This window comes from Musca autumnalis, unplaced genomic scaffold (genome assembly GCF_047663935.1).
Source record: "Musca autumnalis isolate F117 unplaced genomic scaffold, ASM4766393v1 scaffold_5, whole genome shotgun sequence".
Lineage (NCBI taxonomy): Eukaryota > Metazoa > Arthropoda > Insecta > Diptera > Muscidae > Musca > Musca autumnalis.
Window position 1 is genome coordinate 146034794 of NW_027412088.1, and position 20588 is coordinate 146055381.

The window sequence follows — 20588 nt, forward strand, 5'->3', positions numbered from 1 at the left end:
CCCGTAAGAATATTGGTTTGCCGTTCTATTTATTTATTTCGACGCCTAAAAATATACTCTATTTTTGTGTCTAAATTAGGTGAAGAACGCAACAAACTTTGTTGAAATAATTTATTCAACACGCACTTCCGCAGCTGCTGCTTTCATTTGCTGATTTTTGGCAAATTTTGCTTCCAAGAGGAAATGAATTTCTATGAATGTTCCTGATATATATTCTACTGTATTCTACTGCTGTTGGAGAACACTGTTTTGCTTAACTAAGTGGTGTTGCTTACCATATGTTTATTAGGATGATCCAAAAAACTTTTCATAGACATATTATGGAGATCGGAGATTGGAAGTTGTATCGGATCACGAGAAAAAATCCACTGATACAAATTCCAATGTAAATAGAGATCCCTTCGATCGTCATAAATAAGAATGGTTCCGGTATAATGAAATAAAATATGATGAAGAGGAAAAAATTGTTTTTGTCCACCCTAATTAACATACATCTTATCAGTGTTTATGTATTTAGTGCTCTATAGCCTTATTGTTCTACAATATAGTTGAGAAGTAAGAAAAGTGTAAATTGTAGCTATTTTGTCCCAAAGCCAAATTATCAACATCAGTGAAACTATTTTTAATTTTGTCTTATCCAACTAGGCGAGCAAAATATTAAACTTTATCCACGTCCTTGTCTACTCAGCAGTAGTTTTATAACATTTTATTGCCAAGTGTGTGCGCAAAACTGTCTTGCAGAGAAATGACCTATGCCTTTCATAGTCTTGTAGTTTTAATACAATTACAAATAGAGTTGTGCCAATCTAGTTCAATTGAACAACCTCCAGTGGTTTGTATGAAAAAACTGCGTATACGTAATTTTACATGTTAGTTTGTATTACGTTACTAATCCATTTTTGAACTAGGATAGTGAACTAAAGATTGTCCAACTCTATGGATTACAATTTCACGGCAGGGTGAATTCAAATTCAACGGAATCTAATCTGTTGATTTTGATCTTGTTTAATTACAGGTCTTTCGTATCACATCGTAAATGTTTTTACATTCAAAAAAACGTAAATACAACTCAACAAATGTAGCTATACAGCATTTATTTAGATATAAAAAAGCAAAGCTAAATTTGTATTTAAAATTTGTTTTGTGTATATCATTTGCAATGCGTTTCTGTGACCATTTATATATTTTATATTCCTTTGATATTAGAATTTGTCAATTGAATAAACATATGTAAAATGCCCAGTGAATTTGACCAACGTTAGGAATTCCAAAATGATTTTAATTTATAAATAAGAACATAAAGCGTTAAATCACGTATAGAATTTGAAAAAGGGGCCACAATTTTTCAATTCATTTATACCATTTTTTCATATCTCGACGCGATAAGGCTATATAGTCATGTGTGTCCGTCCGTGTGACCGTCTGTCCTATAAATTATAATCAAACTCCAACCGCAATTATGGACCGATCGTCACTAAATTTGGTATTGTTCTTGGTGATGATTGTGAAATATTTACGGGGTTAAAAGGAACAAAAACAAAATTTTTATCCGAATTTGAATCTGCTCTGTAGATCGCAATCATAGTCCGATCAGCGCGAAATTGTAAATAAGGCGCGAGCTTATGACAGATATGAAGCTTGCAATTTTAATTTTGATCATCATCAAATAGTTTTTAGCGGGTGAAATGGGCCGAAACTTTTCTGTGAAAATTGGAAACATTTTAATATATATCTTATATCTTTAATCCTGGTAGACACATTCCGCCCACGTGATTTACTTTTGAAAGACGATCTCTCGACCTTTCCATAGATGCCAATTATGTTGATGTACGTGCTCAGATAACAGAGTTACAGCCTAGTATATACAGAAATTCCACAGTTTTAATTGTGTATATAGTAACCATAACCACGCTAGAGTTCGCAGTTATAGTTTAATACTGAGAAATTTTTACACGAGGTAAGAATTTTGGTCAAGGAACATGCCAACATTTTTGGGTAACCAGCGGATTGTTCTTAGCGGGTGAATTTTTGTAGGAAAAATATCCAAATTCAATTTTTGGTCCATATTTTATTTCTAGGAAACATATTTCGGCAATTGAAACCCAACATGAATATAGCGATTAGATAACTGAACTACTGCCTAACATATAATTGGTGTTTTTTATTGTTGCGATTTTCTTGCATAGAACTACATTTACATTCCATGTTACAAAATGTCGCAATCATTATATAAAAGTTTTCAAATCATGAAAGAATGATTCCCAGGTTTTTAAATTGTTACAAATTAAAATGCTTTACGGGGTATTGAAGTTTTTGTGATACCTGTTGTAAAAATAATGTAATAGTACCTAGAAATATTGGTATTTTTCATTGATCACCGAAATCACCGAAAACTATTTCTAAAATTCTTTTAATATTTGTTTATACCCTCAACATTTAGGCCAACGAGATTATCGAAATAAAGATTTTAGACCAAGTATGTTTGGACGAAATCCATTTCAGACAATTTGGAGTCGATTTAGCCATGTCCGTGCGTCTATCTGGCTGGCTGGTGCGCACGATAACTCTCGAAGAATTAACCTATTTGGTTCAAATTTTGGGTCTCGTAAATGTTATCCAAACTTAGTTTAAGTTCCCCCACACAAACGTTTTTTCGCTAAGATTATTCGCACGACAGTTCCAGAAGGGACTAAGCGAATTGTTCCAAACTAGGGATGTGGAAATATTACTTCCACATCCTATTTTAGGTTCAAATATGGACTCTTTCGGCCCACTCCTATGAAGTTTAACAACTCTTCTCGAATCGTTTTGAATTTTTTTAAACATGTTCGCCTTGCGGCCCCTTTTACGACGGTGCAATTTTTTTGCAAGTCTATACTTCCTGAGACGACACCAACTGAACTGACTAGTGCATAAGATAGCCCTAGAAGGGAGAAGCCGGTTTGGTCTTAATTTTGTACATCGTATTATTTCTTAGAGACTTGGATTACGGCCGAATATGGAACACTCCTTCGGGTGCCTCCCACACAAATTTTGGAAAGAGTGCCCCTTAAGGACTCGTATCGGATTGTTTCAGTTTTTTTTTGTCTTTGTGGCCCTTGGTACAACGGTACATTTTTTTGGGGTGAAAGTCCATGCTTCTTTTGAAATTGGCCCAACATTTACTTATTTTCTTTGTATCCGAGGCTGAGGGAATATCTACGTCGGCACAGCTGTCTGATACTTTCTAACTTGTTTTAATAATATGTAGCGAAAAAGCCGCAATTGGTCATTATAAAATACGGAAAATAATACCTTACTTTTCCAGTAATGACGACGTCTAAACATATGTATGTATGTTCTATATCTCTGGTATGTTACCATCAGGGACGTAGCCAGGATTTCATTTCGGGGGGGGGGGCCCACCTGACCAAAATTTTGAAAATTCATGTTATCGAAAATGTGTTATTTAGCAAAGATGTAAACCTTATTTTAGACCTATTGTACTGATGAAATAATTTTCATTACTATTTTTTAATTCAAATGGCGTAAGACTTCTTAGCCAATTTTATCTTGTTTTTATAACTTTTTTGACAATATGTCACAGTTAATATATTGTCAAAACAATGAATATATTAATAATCCCATATATTTTTGGGCGTATCATTTATCAAATAATTCACAACTACAGTGAATGTTATGAAATTCAGTGATATCACTTCGGTAAGACCAAAGAAAGCGAATACAACGGAAAACCTTAGAAATATCATAACATTTAATTTTCAAATATCTTAACATTGTAATTTTCAAAAATATGCAAAAATCCGATGTCTTCTTATCACAAAGAATTTCTGAAGGCCGAGAACTAATGCTGAGCAGTAGTTAGTCTATCCATCAAGAAATTCTAGCACCTAATCGCGGTTATGTAAATGACAAATTCTGTCGCCAAATCGTGCATCTGTTAAAAGACTAATTTTGGCGTACAATCGTCGGATTTCACTTATAAGAATTCTGGATCTTCTCATAAATTTATCAGGAACAAAGGAAACTCTGGAATCCAGTCTTAACTTCTTTTAAAATGAAATTATGTCGCCCAATCCAAGGTCTATACATGTATACATTCTTTTAGCAAAAATCCATAAACACAATTTTTGCCAATCTAAATTTTTTTATACTCTCAGCCTTTAGCCAGAATGTGCCTCATCGAAATAATGACTTTAGGGCGAAAGCATGTTTGGAAGAAATCTGTTTCAGAAAACTTGGAATCGACCTATCTATGTCCGTTTGTCTGTGTAGATGCCTGTAGAGCACGATAATTCTCAAACAGATCAACCGATTCGGTCCAAAATTTAGCCTTCGTGATATTTTGATTAACTTCGAAGATGGGCCATATCGATCTACTCATTCGACAAACTTCCGCAGAGTATTTCAAAAATTTTAAGCGAAGTGCAGTTTAAGACCTCTCTGGATAAGCTGTGTAAGCTTAAGACCTCAATGGTCATGGCTTCACTTCCTTTTTGCTAATAATTTAGTTATAAGTAAAAATATGAAATAAATAAAAAAACTCTCTGGAAACGCTTTGCTTTTTTGCAACAAGTGTTCCCGGGGCTCCTATTACTACCGTACAAGTTTTTCAGAGGCAAGTCTATACTTCCAGAGAAAATGGCCCGAAAGCTGTAAAGAACACCTAAGGCAATCGTGTGTAGTTGCGCACGACAACTTTCGAACCGGATACTGCGTTGGTCCAAACCTTGTTTATCGCAATATTTCAGAGAGCCTTATACATACAAAATTTAAAGATGGTGCTTTTCAGTCTTCTTCTTCTGGTATTTTCCCCCCAAATTTCAAGAATTTTAGCTAAAGTGGTATTCGCAAGTTTTCTTGAACGGAGCAACAGATTTGGTCCAAACTTTGGATTTAGTAATATTTTTTTCCAAACTTAGTTTTTCTCGAAAATGGGCCATACTGGGGTACCTCCCTCACAAACCTTTAAAATAGTTGTTTAAGTGCAGTTTGATGTATATTTGAGGATCTTTAGAAATTTTTACTGAAGGTATTCCTTGTGTTTCGTGGGCAAGTACATATTTCCTGACATTAGAGTCAAAAGTACTGTGGAGAACAGAAATGACTGAATGACTATATCTTTTAAAAGGAATGACTCCCAAAATAAGACCTACTCCCAAAATTAACTCTGTGGGTCCGGTCCATTTCTCTATACCTCCTCCGCAACACAATGATACAAATCCATATTTTGTTTGCCAGTTCATACGTCCGAAAATGGCTAAACATTTCTGAAAATCTCCTAATGCACTGTTTTTGGGATTTTGGCTGTGTAGCCGCTATTCGATCTGTCTATAGATGAAAGTTTCAGTTCGCACAGGCTAGGGTATATTCCTGTCCGCAAAGTCGTGTGGTACTTGTTGAGATTTCTACGAAGAAGAAACTGTTTCCGATTGGAAATAATATGTAATACTGTGGTGGCCAATACATTTGCAACAAAATTGCACGTTTTAGCAAATTTTATTTAAAATATTTTTTTTTGAAATTAGAATTAAGTATTTATTTGCAATTATTTATAGTTCATCCATTACGTTTTTCTGGAAGTGTCTATATACTCAATTTTGGTGTTTAGTTATCATTTGATGAGCTTTCTAAAACATTTTAAGTTTATAGAATCCAAAATTTCCAATGATACCGCCCGTTATAAGTTCAATACATCAGTATCCATCATTCTGATATGGACCAAATCCCTACGATCATATGTTTTTCAAGGCCCAGACTTCTGGCTTTTGCAAATAAATGATGCAACTGCACTCTAAACTTTGAATTTTATTAAATTGACAACTGAAATGTGAAGAAATTTCCATTAGTTTTGAAAATGTTGCCCTTGGACCCATCCATATCCATGCTTCTCCCGTACGACCCGCCACTCCCTCGAAGAAGTACGTATGACTGATATCAGTTTCAAAATTTTATTCAATTTTAATTTTCCCAAAACAAATACAAATTACTTGAATCAAACAAAAAAAATATATTTTACAAAATATTGAAGATTTTTGCATCGGATTTGGTTCAGTTGCATATGTTTTGACCATTAAATTTTTAGGCATGTTATGTATTTTCATATTTTTCAAATTTTTTGTTGTATAACGTGTCAAAACTTTTTATATTCTTATATTTGAGACAATGAAATATAAATAATTGCAAAAAAAAAAAAATTACTTTCAAAAAAATATTTAAAATAAAATTTCTTAAAACGTGCAATTTTGTTGCAAATGTATTGGCCACCACTGTAAATCATCAATATATATGAAGTAGAAAAATGTTTGTACGTTTGTTTGTTTGAAGTTTATGGAATCAAAAACCGCTGAACTGATCTTCCTGAAATTTTCAGAGTATATCACTACATGGCCTGAAGGTAACCTAGGCTATAAAAATTTTTGAAATTTGTAATTGTTCTGAAATTTCAAAATAGTTCGTTATAAAAACCTGTTAGAGAAAATATACAAACACTTAAAACCACAAAGATTAAGCAACGGTTTTACATTTTATTGTTGAATTGCTCTTATAGAAAATTTCAAAAACAAAATATCGCAAAAATGTTTTTTCTGGATGTTGTTTATAAGCCAAAGTATTGGACATAATATCGACGCCTCCAAACAATAGTATGCTAAGTCGACTTAGCATGTTTTCAAGTTCTTTACATTTTTATATTTAACGTCCTTTAACTTAAATTCTGTCAAATGTTGGTAATAATCGGACAATCCGAACAGAAGTTATAAACAAATATTTACTTAGCATAGTACTGAAGATCAAAAAAATTTCCACACTTTGAGAGCTTCTCCTGCAAAACTCACTTTTTAGACTTAGCATACTATTATTTGGAGGTGTCGATATGTTACAAACGTTCAATAGATACAAATAAAAGTATTGTTCTGACCTCAGTAACACTTACAGTCTGCCTATAATTCCGATTAAACGCTTAAACAACACCTTAAAACTTAACAAGATCTAGGCATAAAAGTGCTCAAAAAGCCTAACTTGTTCATTATTTTTATATTTTCAAATATGTTGGACAATAAGTATACCAATGTTGTTAAATAATTCTCTGTAATGCTTCCAATTACTTTACATATTTCTTTAACAATTTAAAACAGTTTAAAATTTTACTCAAAAATTAAAAAATGTGTAACAAAAGCTAATATCCTATGGGAACTAAAATCATTTCGGGGCCCGGGCCCCCCCTGGCTACGTCGGTGGTTACCATGTATATCAACTTATGTATGTATGACCGGACGGCTAAAATATATCGCAATCATAAAAAAGAAATTTCTTGGAAAATAGTGCCTAGGTGTAGTGGAGTAGGGTATCACATTGTCGGCCCTGTCCGACTATAACCCTCTCTTACTTGTTTTTTATACCCTCAGCCTTTAGGCTATGAAGGGTATATACACTTTCATACGGGCAAAATGTGCCTCATCGAAATAATGGTTTTAGACCCCAAGTATGTTTGGACGAAATGTGTTTCAGACAATTTGGAGTCGATTGAGCAATGTCCGTCCGTCTGTCTGTCTGTCTGTCTGTCGGTCTGTCTGGCTAGCTGGAGCGCACGATAACTCTCGAACGGATGAACCGATTCGGTTCAAATTTTGGCTTTCGTAATATTTTGCCCAAACTTAGTTTAAGTTCGAAGATAAGCTATATCGGTCCACTCCTTCCGGTACCTCCCCCTCAAAAGTTCGAAAATGTTCGGAAAATTTGTGCGCACGATAACTCTTGAAGGGAGTAACCGATTTGGTCCATACTTTGCCCATCGTGGAGCGTGTACCAGACTTAGATCAGGTTTTAATATGGACTCAATCGGTCCAATCCGTCAAGTACCTCCCACACAAAAATTTGGAAAAGTTCAGTTTAGGACCATCTCTCGAATCGCTTTAATTTGCTTTAGCATCTTGTATATATATTTTGTCCAAACATAGTTTAAGTTTGAAGATAAGCCATATCGGTCCACTCCTTCAGGTACCTCCCCCACAAAAGATCAAAAATGTTCGGAAAAATTGTGCGTACGATAACTCTTGAAGAGACTGGCCGAATTGGTCCATACTTTACACATCCTAATATATCTACCAGATATAGATCAGGTTCAAATATGGACTATATTTGTCCACTCCATCCGGTACCTCCCACTCAAAATTTCGGATACATGTTCACTTTAAGACCTGCTTTCGAATCACTTTGATTTTTGTTGAAGCAACTTGCATTGCTGCCTCAATTACGATGGTAAAAGTTGTTTCAGGGGCAAGTTCATACTTCTTGAGCAAACATCCCTGAAGTTCTAAAAAACCCCTATGGTACCATATGTAGTGGCTGGAGATCCATTCTTTTTAGTATCTCCTCCGCAAAACTTTTGATATTAAATCCTAATCAACATTTTTGTCAGTTCAAACGCCCAAAATTTTTAAAACTCCCTAAATACATGCGTTTTTTAGAAAAAAAAATTGTTTCAATATACACAGGCTGAGGGTATATCTCTGTCGGCAAAGCCGACTGATACTTTTTTACTTGTTTTTTGTGTATTTATAAAGCTCCTAAATTAAAAATTTCCACAAAGAAATTATTTCATCACCTTATAATGAAGTTCTTAGCATACCTGTCATAGACACCGACACACACAAACACAAAGAGAAACTGAAATTCTTGATGCATTTGAAATGTCTTTCGAATTCTCGTTGTTGTGGTTGTTGTCATTCATTGCCAATGTTTACTTACAAAGTTTTCGCCACATTTCAAATGTAAAATATTTAATTTCCCCAAAGACGTAACAAAAGACTAACACATACGTGATGGTTACGACTTCAGCAAGAGTTTTTGCCATGACTTATACATACCCTCACACACCAGCATCCCTGAAATTACCCGCAACTCCAAGAAAGTTGTTGCCTCAAATATTTTGTGTTTAATTTTAAAGTTACATACATCGGCAACTAAGAAAAGAGAATGAGCTTGGACTCTGATGCAACAACGTCTTTGAATTGTGCTTAGAGTTTCAACATTATTTAATGTAAAGACAAGCAGAAACTTAAAGCAGCATAACTGGCTAAGAAAGGAGTACAGCATTGAATGGTTAACAAGTTTTCATAAGGCAGTTATATTGTTTACCAATGCTTTCAGTAAATGATGTCAAGCATATGTTGCTGCGCAGAGCAAACTGCAAACTCATTGTTCCAAGAGCACATATGGAAGCTTGTATCAATCAATTGCTTGGAAACTGTTCTATCATCAAACAATACATAACCTCATTATGAGCGTTATGTAAAATATTTAAAATACACACTGCAGGCATTAAATATTGACATTTTGCATCACTCAAAGTTGGTCCGGATGTCGTTGACATTATGGCTGCGTTAGGCAAGAGAGCGCCCATGTGTTCTTAGTGAACGTTTCCCTCCCACACACACACACAGTGCAACTAATTTAAAAAGCATGCACTCACACAATACACCCCCTAAAGTATGCAATAGAAAATTAAGGTGCCTATCTCTGCATTATTGGGTTTGTTTAAAAAAAGATTGTGTAACAATATTAAGATGCGTCATAATTATTAATTTATACGTGTTGGAGATATGAGTTTACAGTGCACACGTTGTTCCACACGGCACAGTGGGATCACATCGAATCCACTTTGAAAAGTTTTAATAGAATAGAAGATCCATAAATGCATATTTATGGGATCAATATGGTTCCTGTAGCCCTGATTTATTGTGAAAGTGGGATTATGTGCCCAAAAAAATACTTACAATATCGGTCATCTTACAACTGGTATGCAGAAGTTCTATTAATTTTATAAGGAAACATCTTTAAATATTTTACTAGATGTGCGTTACATGCGACACCGGATTAACCCAGAACCTCACTACATCAGCGTACCGGCCAGCGGCTGCCAACTCACAGCACAGCTTTTCTATTTTCGGAACAACTTGTGCCGGAATGTCTGCTCCGTATTATTTTATTCCGTAATCGGACGGATCTAATGGAATGTATGTCTGGTGTGGAACTGCCGTGGTAAAGTTGCTTAACGTAATCTTCATAAGTCCGCCTTGGGAAGGTAATAATCGACTGGTCTTAATGAACTTAAATGCTCATCATGGGTTATGGCATTCGGACCTAAGTAATGACCGATAATATATAGTTAGCTGAGCAGATTGATGAATCTACGATTTGCACAGTCAATGATTACGATTATGACATAACCATCGTGTCACCTGATCTAACTAATGACGTCACCTGGCAACCCGTCGTTTCTCTTGGGTCAGAGCTTCTTCCCATAATTGTCTCCATAAACAGACCGCCCAATTTTATCATGACATCGGGTTTCGCACCTAATGTAATTTGTATGACCATTCTGTAAACCACATGGACTGTGGAAAGGGGAACATAACGGAAAAGCCAATTTCAACCACTAGCTTCACCATGATTCTAGGATTTACATTCGACAGTAAGTTCACGTAGTACGCACATGCCACAGCTACCTGCGATAGCCTGATTTGTTGGAACAAGGTCCTCAAGTCCTTAGCCGGCACCAGTAGGGGTGCAGATAAAGAAACCTTGATGACAAAATATAACGCAAAGTCGGTTTGTGGTAAACGTCAGTGTGGACCGCATTCAAACCTGTCAGAACGCCACTTGAAACTGGCACAGTGTGTCATCAGTGGACCATCTGCATGAGGAGGCTAAGATTCTTGCAGTACGGCAACACAATACTATGTTGTTGTTGCAGTACTTACTCGGGTGTTACCGTGAGAGTCATAGCTATCACCATATGGTGGATAATACCACACGCCCAGGCATGTTAAGGGAGAACTTCGTGATCTAGAGAGAGATAGAGGTCCGACGTTACAAGAGGTAACCCCCAGACAGAAAGCTTATCACCAGGATTGAATAGCATTCACACAGATGACTTCTCACAGATGTAGCTACAGTAGCCATAAACAACTATCCTGTGAATACGGTCCACGAATTGCATCTCCCTCCATTGCAGTTGAATAACGTCAGCTGTCACGGCAAATCAGAGTAGTTTTAACTCAACTACTTTCGGGATGTTGCAGCCGCATTAATTGCTTTAGTGCAAGGATTGGTGACACGGTGCACAACATCTACCCAGCATGAGATACCGTACGACACGTTGCATCTTTTTCTCCAGTAGCTTTGTGGTTACAATTATGCAGCCACATATCTGGAGATAGAGACAAATCACCATAAAATATTCCGAACTTAAATGGAATAATTCTTTTTCTTTCCTGTCCACAAATGTAGCTAACTCTCTGAAAATACCGAAAATCGGGAGATACCGATTTTTAGGTTATGGGCGAATCGTGGGTGCTATGAACTTTATATTAAATATTTGAATACAGGACTATATAGCAGACACCCTGAGCATATCCGGAGTGTTATATGAAGCTTCTATGACTTCCCCCTATGACGTAATTACAGCTTAAAGTACTCAAAATATGCAATTTTTACAAGATTCATCGTATGTTTTCTATATTTTTTGATAAATACTCGCCATAATTATTTCAAAAAACGTTTTGTATGGAGCGTACAACATCTTCTTAATATATTAGCGTCGAAAAACCCGCAAAAAATATTTGTTTGTATCCGAAAATAACGAAATTCTGGGTAAAACTCGTAAAAACCGATTTTGAGCTATATCTCAAGAACAAGAGCTGATGGAGAAAAACCGTGACCAGATTTGAAAATAGCTCGCCGATTTCATTTAGAAACAACAACAACTTCGGTGGAAACAAAAGTCGTGTTGACCAGTGTTATTGATAGTTCAGTCAAACTCTGTAGCTAAAACCCTCGAAGTAGGGAAACTCGTGAGGTACCGTTATATGGCGGTTATACCTAAACATGGACCTATGTTGAAAAGTTTTGGAGAAGAAGTCTTGTCACCAGCAAAGTAGAAAGCGAAGAGGAAAAGAAAAAAAAAATGGTATTAACATAACTAATACCATTTTTTTTCTTTTCCTCTTCGCTCTTTTTTTCTTTAGTTTTCTAAATACAATCGTGTTTTAAATACAAATGTGTTTTATTTCACAACTAAGGAGAAGCGTTCAACGATGTTCCTATATTATTTTTTCTATTTAAAAGTGTGACTTTTATAAATTATTTCATTCAGTTTTTCTTTTATTAAAGTATGTTATCTTTGGAATTTTTTAGTACCTATGTGTCTGTTGTTGCTTTTTTGTTTGTAATTCTATGCCTTTCAATAAGCCACCACCACTTATAAATGTGTGTATATGTTAGTGATAGCCAGTGAGGGCTTACTAAGAGCAAGTGAGCATACATTTCAATGTGTTTACATTATTTATGTTTGGGACTGATTGCAAACAAATATATGTTTGCTGCAAAATGCATGTTTGGGACATATGTTAGAGAGGTATTTTTTTCCTCCGTGTATATATAACTATGTCCGGCTGTCCGTCCGTCTGTTGAAATCAAGATACAGCTCGTAAATTTTAAAGATAGTGCTTTGTAATTTGGTATAGAAGTTTCTACTACTCCTAGCATGTTTGGTGTTGCAAATGGGCTATATCGGTCCACGTTTTGATATAGCTCCCATAGAATGGTATCAGCCGATTATCGGTATTTTGAAGGTTTTTGCCTCATTGTCACACCGAAATGGCTAAAATTGGGTACTTAGTCTTCGTTAGGGTATCTAACTTTCCCCCAGAAGTTTATCGGTACAGGTCCACAACTTCATAGAGCCCTCATAGAACAGTACCTCCCAATTTTCGGTATTTTGAAGGTTTTGGCCTCAATATTCCACCGAAATGGCTCTAATTTGGTATCTAGTCTTCGTTGTGGGTATAAAACTTTTCCCCAGAAGTTTGTCGGTACAGGTCCACGCCTTAATATAGCCCCCATACCTCGCGATTTTTGGTTTTCTTGAGGGTTGTAGCTATAATAACATATCGAAATGGCTAAAATTTTGTATTTAGTGTTTGTTGGGGGTATACAACTTTTCCCCAGAAATTTGTCGGTACAGTTCCACGCCTTAATATTGCCCCCATACCTCGCGATTTTCGGTTTCTTGAAGGTTGTAGCTATAATAACATATCGAAATGGCTAAAATTTTGTATTTAGTGTTTGTCAGTACAGATCCACGCCTTAGTATAGCCCCCATAGAACGGTACCTCCCGATTCTAGGTATTTGGAAGTCCTTGGCCTTAATATTCCACCGTTGTGGGCATTAAACTTTCCCCAAGAAGTTTGCCCGTACAGGTCCACGCCTTAATATAGCCCCAATAGAACGGTACCTCCCGATTTTCGGTATTTTGAAAGTTGCGGCCACAGCCATAGAAATGGCTGAACTTTGGTATTTAGTCTTCGTTGAAGGTATTCAACTTTCCCTCCTCAATTTGTGGGTATATGGTAAAATTCAAATTTCCTTTACAATTCCATCGAGAAAAAATTTAAAAAAAATTTGACAAGCACATTCACGATTTTTGTTACATGGGTTCAGAAAAAAATCGTGGTTTCAAATATGTTCGCGTTCACAAAATTGGATGCTGCGCCCAAAAGTTGTGGGAGGTTTTATTCCCTTATAAAGAAAAAATATTTAAAAATGCCCTTTGTGTTGTAATACCAAAATGTATATATAAATCGGTAACAACATTTAATATCTATTCGTAGACGCCTAAATATTAGCTAAATTTATTTTCATTTTCGCGGAAAATCAAAAAATAATGAAGGAATATTGGAGTAAATTTTATTTATTCTTACTCAGAGTCCATAAAAATCTCTAAAAATAAATTAAAAATACGTACAGAATCTAGACAATGTGCAGAAAAATGTGATACCAAAATTTTATTGATTAGGATTTTAAATTGCATATTGCAGCTACAACAAAAGACAAAAGTTTATTGTTGGAACATTATTTCAAGTATATATTTTTTGGTTTAATACGAAAAATTTGAGAACATTTTTTGGAGTTATTCTACTATTTCGCTAACAAAACCTGAATTATTTTGCTAAAACCTCTTCAAGGAAAATAGTTTATCATCGTGAAAGTATATTTGCATAGTGTGATAAGCAATAGAATTAGAAAATAAAGAGTGATATAGATATTACAATCAAAGAAAAAACATAAAAGTTAAAAACCGTATAACGCGCGAAATAGTTAAAATCAGTTGAGGCGCATGTGCTTTTCGCATAGAGCGAGTGCATCTCTGTCAATATGTTTGCATTTTTCCATGTTTCGTTTAACCGCCAAAGTGTGCCATCAGTTGCATCTTACTACACCAAAATGCTTCATGTGGGTAAAAATAACGCGATGTTCATATGATTATAAGGCGCATCCGATTTCAGTGACCCCCTGTTAAAAATACGTCAATAAGACAAATTTTATACAGATTCGTCAAGAACCGCGGATGTGCTACCTGATTCTATTTTTGGTTAAATACGAATACTACTCCCGAATCTCTGAAATTCATGACACACCTTTTTGACAAATATTATAATCGTGTATAAAGGATTCCATTTATGTAAAAAAATTTAAGGGCAATCGCGGTTAAGTATGCGGATTAGTCAAAATAAAATTTTGCTTATTTTCCTATTTTCAGGGTATCTATATCAGCGGTTTTAGTGGATGGATACGATCGCGGTAGGGCTCATTGAATCCGGCGCGGAAAAAAACTAAAATCACGCGGTGTTCAAGGGTACCTGAGTCACAGTTGTAAATTTTTAAGCCAAAAAATAGGTTTTTAAAGAAAAATTACGCACCAAAAATTCGACTTTGGACTCCTATTACTAGGGAACTGTGGGGAGCACACTCATGAGATATACATCAAACGACGTGGAATCACGAGTTCTACAATCCAATTAACAGATTAGGTCATTATCTGGTTGCGCCCTCCAATTATAAGAAAAATTCAAAAAACCCCGATTTCAAAACTTCAAAATGTCAGCATCGATTTTAGGGGGATGCACTGTATATATCGAGAAGTCACACATTAGAATCATGTTGCCCAAGGGGTATTCTTCAATTCTTTCTTTGAGCTTAGGTCTGAATTTTCCCTGGTTTGACCAGAAATCAAGAAAAAACACAAAAAAGCTTGCTAACTTCAACACATTTTTACCCATTTTTTATATTACCACCAACGCAGCTTCCACGAAAATTATTTGTTATGGTCCATATTATGAGATCGTGGCTAAAACACTTCAGTTAATATAAATATATTCATATTTTATAAAATATATTAACAGTTCGCGACTTATTAAATGGTGAACCTCAACTTAAACGATTGTAAAACATTTTTGAATATTACCATATGGTAAATAACAAAAATGTTTTGCAATCGATGAATCCGAGTTTCACCCTATCAGAATTCGCGAACTGTTAACATATTCTATAAAGTATGACTACAATTCTTTAAAATGAAGTGTTTTAAGAGGGATCCCATAATGTCGACCATTAAAATTAATTTTCGTGGAAGCTGTGTTGGCATCAATGTAGAAAAATGAGTAAAAATGGGTTGAAGCCAACAAGTATTTTTTTTATGTTGCCATACGATTTCTGGCTTAACCTTACATTTTATGGACCTATCCCCAAAGAAAGAATCACAGAATACTTCATGAGCAACAAGATTGTATTGTATGATTTTTCGATATATCCACTGCATCCACCTAAAATTGATGCTGGCATTTTGAAGCCGGAATTTCGGGGTTTTTTGTATTTTTTTTAATAATCCGGACGCGCAAGAAGATAATATTCCAAACTCTTAACACGATTATATAACTCGTGATTTTACGTCGTTTGATGCATATCTCATAAGTGTGCTCCTTACAGCATCCTAGTAATTGGAGTTGAAAGGCCAAAATTTGTTGCGTGAATTTTCTTACAAAACCTATTTTTGGCGTGTAAAATTTACAACTGTCATTCCATTTCCTTTGAAACCCGCGTGAATTTAGTTTTTTTACGCGACGGTTCTAATGAAGCCTTCCGCGATCGAATCCATCTACTAAAACCGCGGATATAGATACCTTGAATATCGGAAAATCAGCAAAAATATATTTTGACAAATATGGGTCTTTCACAAAAAATTGAGTGTGGAGGCACATCCGCGGTTCTTGAAGAATCTAATTAGAATTGGTATATTTTGACGTATTTTTGATAGGCGCTGATGAAACCGGATGCGCATCAAAATCGTATGCACATTGCGCTACTTTTACCAACTTTAAGGTTTTTTGCAGTGTATGATGCAACTGGCGGCACACAATGGCCCCTGAGTGAAACATCGAAATATGCATAAATTTTGAAGGAGATTGATTCGCTGTATCCAAAAACGGATGCACATCAACCGACTTTAACTAATTCGCGAATAACAGGCTTTTTTAATTTTAATATTAATTGAATGATTGTAATTTTAATATTACTCTTAATTTCCTACCCTTATAAGTTATCACAGAAATGAGTTAAATTCTCGCGATGGTAAACCATATTTTTTGATGAAGTTTTAACAGTATACATTCATTATTCTATGGGATTTTAGCAAAATAGTTGGAGAACTCCCAAATATTGTTTTCTAATTTTTAGAATCAAACCAAAAAATATTTGATACAATACTTTCCAACAATAAGTTTTTCTCTTTTGTTGTTGCTATAATATGCAATTTATGTACCCAATCTCTATAAATTTGGTATCATATTTTTCTACGCATTGTCTAGATTCCACATATATTCTTTAATTTATTTTTTGAGGGTTTGTACAGATTCTGCGACAGGATAATTTGGATTTACTTTAATTTTTTTATTATTTGTTGATTTTCCGCGAAAATAATAATAAATTTAATAACTATTTAAACATCTACGAATAGATATGGAATGCTGTTAACGATTTATGCATATATTTTCTCATAACAACAAAAAGATATTTTTAAATATTTTTTCTTTATATGAGAATAAAAACCGCTATAACTTTTGCGCGCATTGGCCAATTTCGTGAACGCGAGCAGATTTGAAACCGGATTTTTTTCCTTTTTAATTTTTTAATTTTTTTCAAATGGAATTGTAAACGAATTTTGTTATTCGCTATATGTGCATGTCTTCATTATAGCCCTCATAGAACGGTACCTCATAATATTCGGTATTTCGAAGGTTGTGGCGTAAATTTGGTATTTAGCTTTTGTTGGGGGTATACAACTTTCCCCCAGAAATTTGTCGGTAGGTGTCGCCTTCATGTAGCCCCCATAGAACTGTACCTCCCGATTTTCGTAATTCTGAAGGTTGTTACGTCGATATCCCAGCGAAATGGCAGACATTTTTTTTAGTCTTCCATGGGCTTATAAAATATTCCAGAAGAGAATTATCAGTATAGGTCCACATCTATTTATATCCCCCTTAAAATCGTAACTCCTGATTTTCAGTATTTTTAAGGTTTTAGGCAAATCATCGTACCGAAATATCGGAAATTTGGTATTTTGTCTTTTTTCCGCACAAAATTTGTCGGTATAGATCGACGTTGTGATATAGCCCCCATAGAACAGTACCTCCCGAATTTCGGTATTTTGAAGTTTACCCACATTGTTTTACCGAAATTGCTGAAATTTGATATTTAGTCTTCTTCATAAACGAAAGGAAACTAATTGTTCCATTTTACTGCAATACAGTACTTCTTCTTACTTGTTATACCCTACACCACTATGTGGGAAGGGTATTATAAGTTTGTTTTTTTTTGGAAAAAATTCATGTAACACCGCGAAATATTCGTCGGAGACCCCCAATGTGGTATACCAATCTTCATATCTCGGCGAGATAAAGCGATTTTTAGATGTGTGTCTGTCCGTGTGTCCGTCTGTCCATTATAAATTGTTATCAAACTCCAGGCCGCAATTATGGACCGATCGTCACCAAATTTGGTATGGAGGTTGGTTTCACATCAGAATAGATCGCTATTTTAATTGGTGATGATCGTGAAATATTTAGCGGGTGAAATGGACCAAAAACATAATTTTTATCCGATTTTGTAGCTGCTCTGTAGGCCGCAATAATTGCCCGATGGCCTCGAATATTCGAACAAGGTAACAGTATATGACAAAAAAGATGCTTGCACTTTAAAATGGTGATCATATGATGTTTAGAGGGTTAAATAGACCATAAATTTTGTGTGAAAATTGTGAACATTTTTTATATACCGGTTATATCTTTATTCTTGGAAGACACATTCCACCCACGTAAATAATATTTGGAAGATCAACTCTTGCCCCTTCCATTGATGCCAATTATATTGATTTACGCGGTCAGATAACAAAGTTACAGCCTAATATATCCAGTTTTTTTTGCTTGAAGTGTAATCATAAGCACACTAGAGGTCGCAATTAAAGCTCAATAGTCACGAAATTTTGCACGAGGTAAGGGTTTAGGTCGAAGAAGATGCCTACAACGTTGGATGATGATCCGATATTATTTAGCGGGTGAAATGGAAAATTACTTTTGTATGAAAAATATAAAAATTTTATTTTTGGTCCATATTTTTATTCCTGGATGGCATATACCGGCAAAGTAGGCTACATATGGAAAAATAAATACTGATATTTATAATAATGTGTCTGCTAGATAACGGGCCACTGCAGTTAAATGATATGTACAAGTGATCTGGAAGTGCATCAAATTATGCATTTTCACTCGTGATTTTTACAAGAGCGTGACTACTGAAAGAGGCACTCCATTGCACTGCATTTTAACTGACCCTTTGGCACTGCATTTTAACTGACCCTTTGGCATTGCATTTTAACTAACCCTTTGGGGTAGAATAGGAGGCAGTCCAAAGCACGTGTTTTGATACAGGCATTCTGCGGAAATTGTGCAAGCCATTACAAAATATGCCAGAACAAATAAAATGCATTTATTATTTGTGTAAAACAAAACAAGTAAGAACAGACTATAGTCGGACGGGGCCGACCATGTGATACCCTATACCACTATCCCTGTGCACTAGCTTTCCGGGCTAGCTGTTATAAGATGTGCATTAGAAATTTTACCAATTTTCACACAAAAGTTTTGATCAATTTATCCCGCTAAATATTATCCGATCATACCGTTGACTTGCACGCTACTTCTTCATCTCAAACCAAAACTACGTTTAAAATTTCGCGCCGATCGGACTATTATTGCGACCTACAGAGCGGCTACAAAATCGAGCAAAAATTTTGTTTTTGGTCCATTTCATCCCTTTAACATTTCACGATCATCGCCAAAAACTAATCAGTTCTATTCTGGTCCAAACCCGACCTCCATACTAAATTTCGTGACAATCGGTCCATAATTGCGGCCTCTAGCTTGATTACAATTTTTAATGGACGGACAGACGGACGGACGGACGGACGGACACACATCGCTAAATCGCTTTATCTCGTCGAGATATGAAGTTTGGTATACCACATGAGGGGTCTACGACGAATATTTCGCGGCGTTACATGAATTTTTGGGAAAACAAACTTATTATACCCTTTTCCACATTGTGGTATAGGGTATAAATACTAAGAACATTATTACATTAACACAAATTATGAAAATTCTCCATTGAATTCAATCGCAAACATGCGTGTTTCCTCCTCTCTCCATTTGTTCCAAGCTAAACTGTTTTTACTTCATTTGCTAAATGGGTTGTCTTCCCATCACCAGTTAAGATTTCGACATGTACTCCAACAGCGCTCCACTCGGAAATTTTTTTCTCGTGAGTTACCGGAAAAGTGTTCACAAATTAAATATTATTTAGTTTGTATTAACAAATGTTTGGAAATGTTAACACGCTTATCTCTTTTTGGAAAATTTATGCCGCTGCCTGTAGAGATGTACAAACTGATTTATGTACATGTAGGGATCTCTAACAACTGCTAATAAAATGTAGCGAACGGAGTGCCTTTTTCACGACTCCGTTTGGACTGCATCCGGATGCTGTTAAATTGTGATGAATTGGAGTGCCTTTTTCACGACTCCGCTGAACTGCATCCGGATGTTGTTAAAATGTGACAAGTGGGTGTGATTCTTTGGATTGCATCCAAATGCGGTTAAAATGTGAGGACTGGAGTGCCTTTTTCACGACTCCGGTTGAACTGCATCAAAACATGCCGTGACAGAACTAGTCCACATTGCACTACTTCCAATTTATTTTGCTGGAATGGGTTTTGTGTAGAGAACCACAATTTCCTCTCATACTACAAATTGTTTCAATCATGACAGAGAAATTTTCAGTTCAGTTGTCCAATTAAACTTTTATACAAATATTGCAGCAGGGGGTCGCTGCGCCACCTATTTTATACCCTCAGTCTTTAATAATACAAAATATACAAAATACGACCAAAGATGTGCCCATCGAAAAAGTGGTTTTAGACCCCAAGTATGTGGACGAAATTCGTTTCAAACAAATTGGAGTCGATTTAGCCCTGTCCGTTCATCTGTCTCTCTTACTGTCTAGCTGGCTGGTGCGCACGATAACTCCCGAACGGATCTATCAATTCGAACCAAATTTTGCACTTCGTAATTTTTTGCCCAAACTTAGTTTAATTTCGAATATGGGCTATATCGGTTCACTCCTTAGGGCACCACCC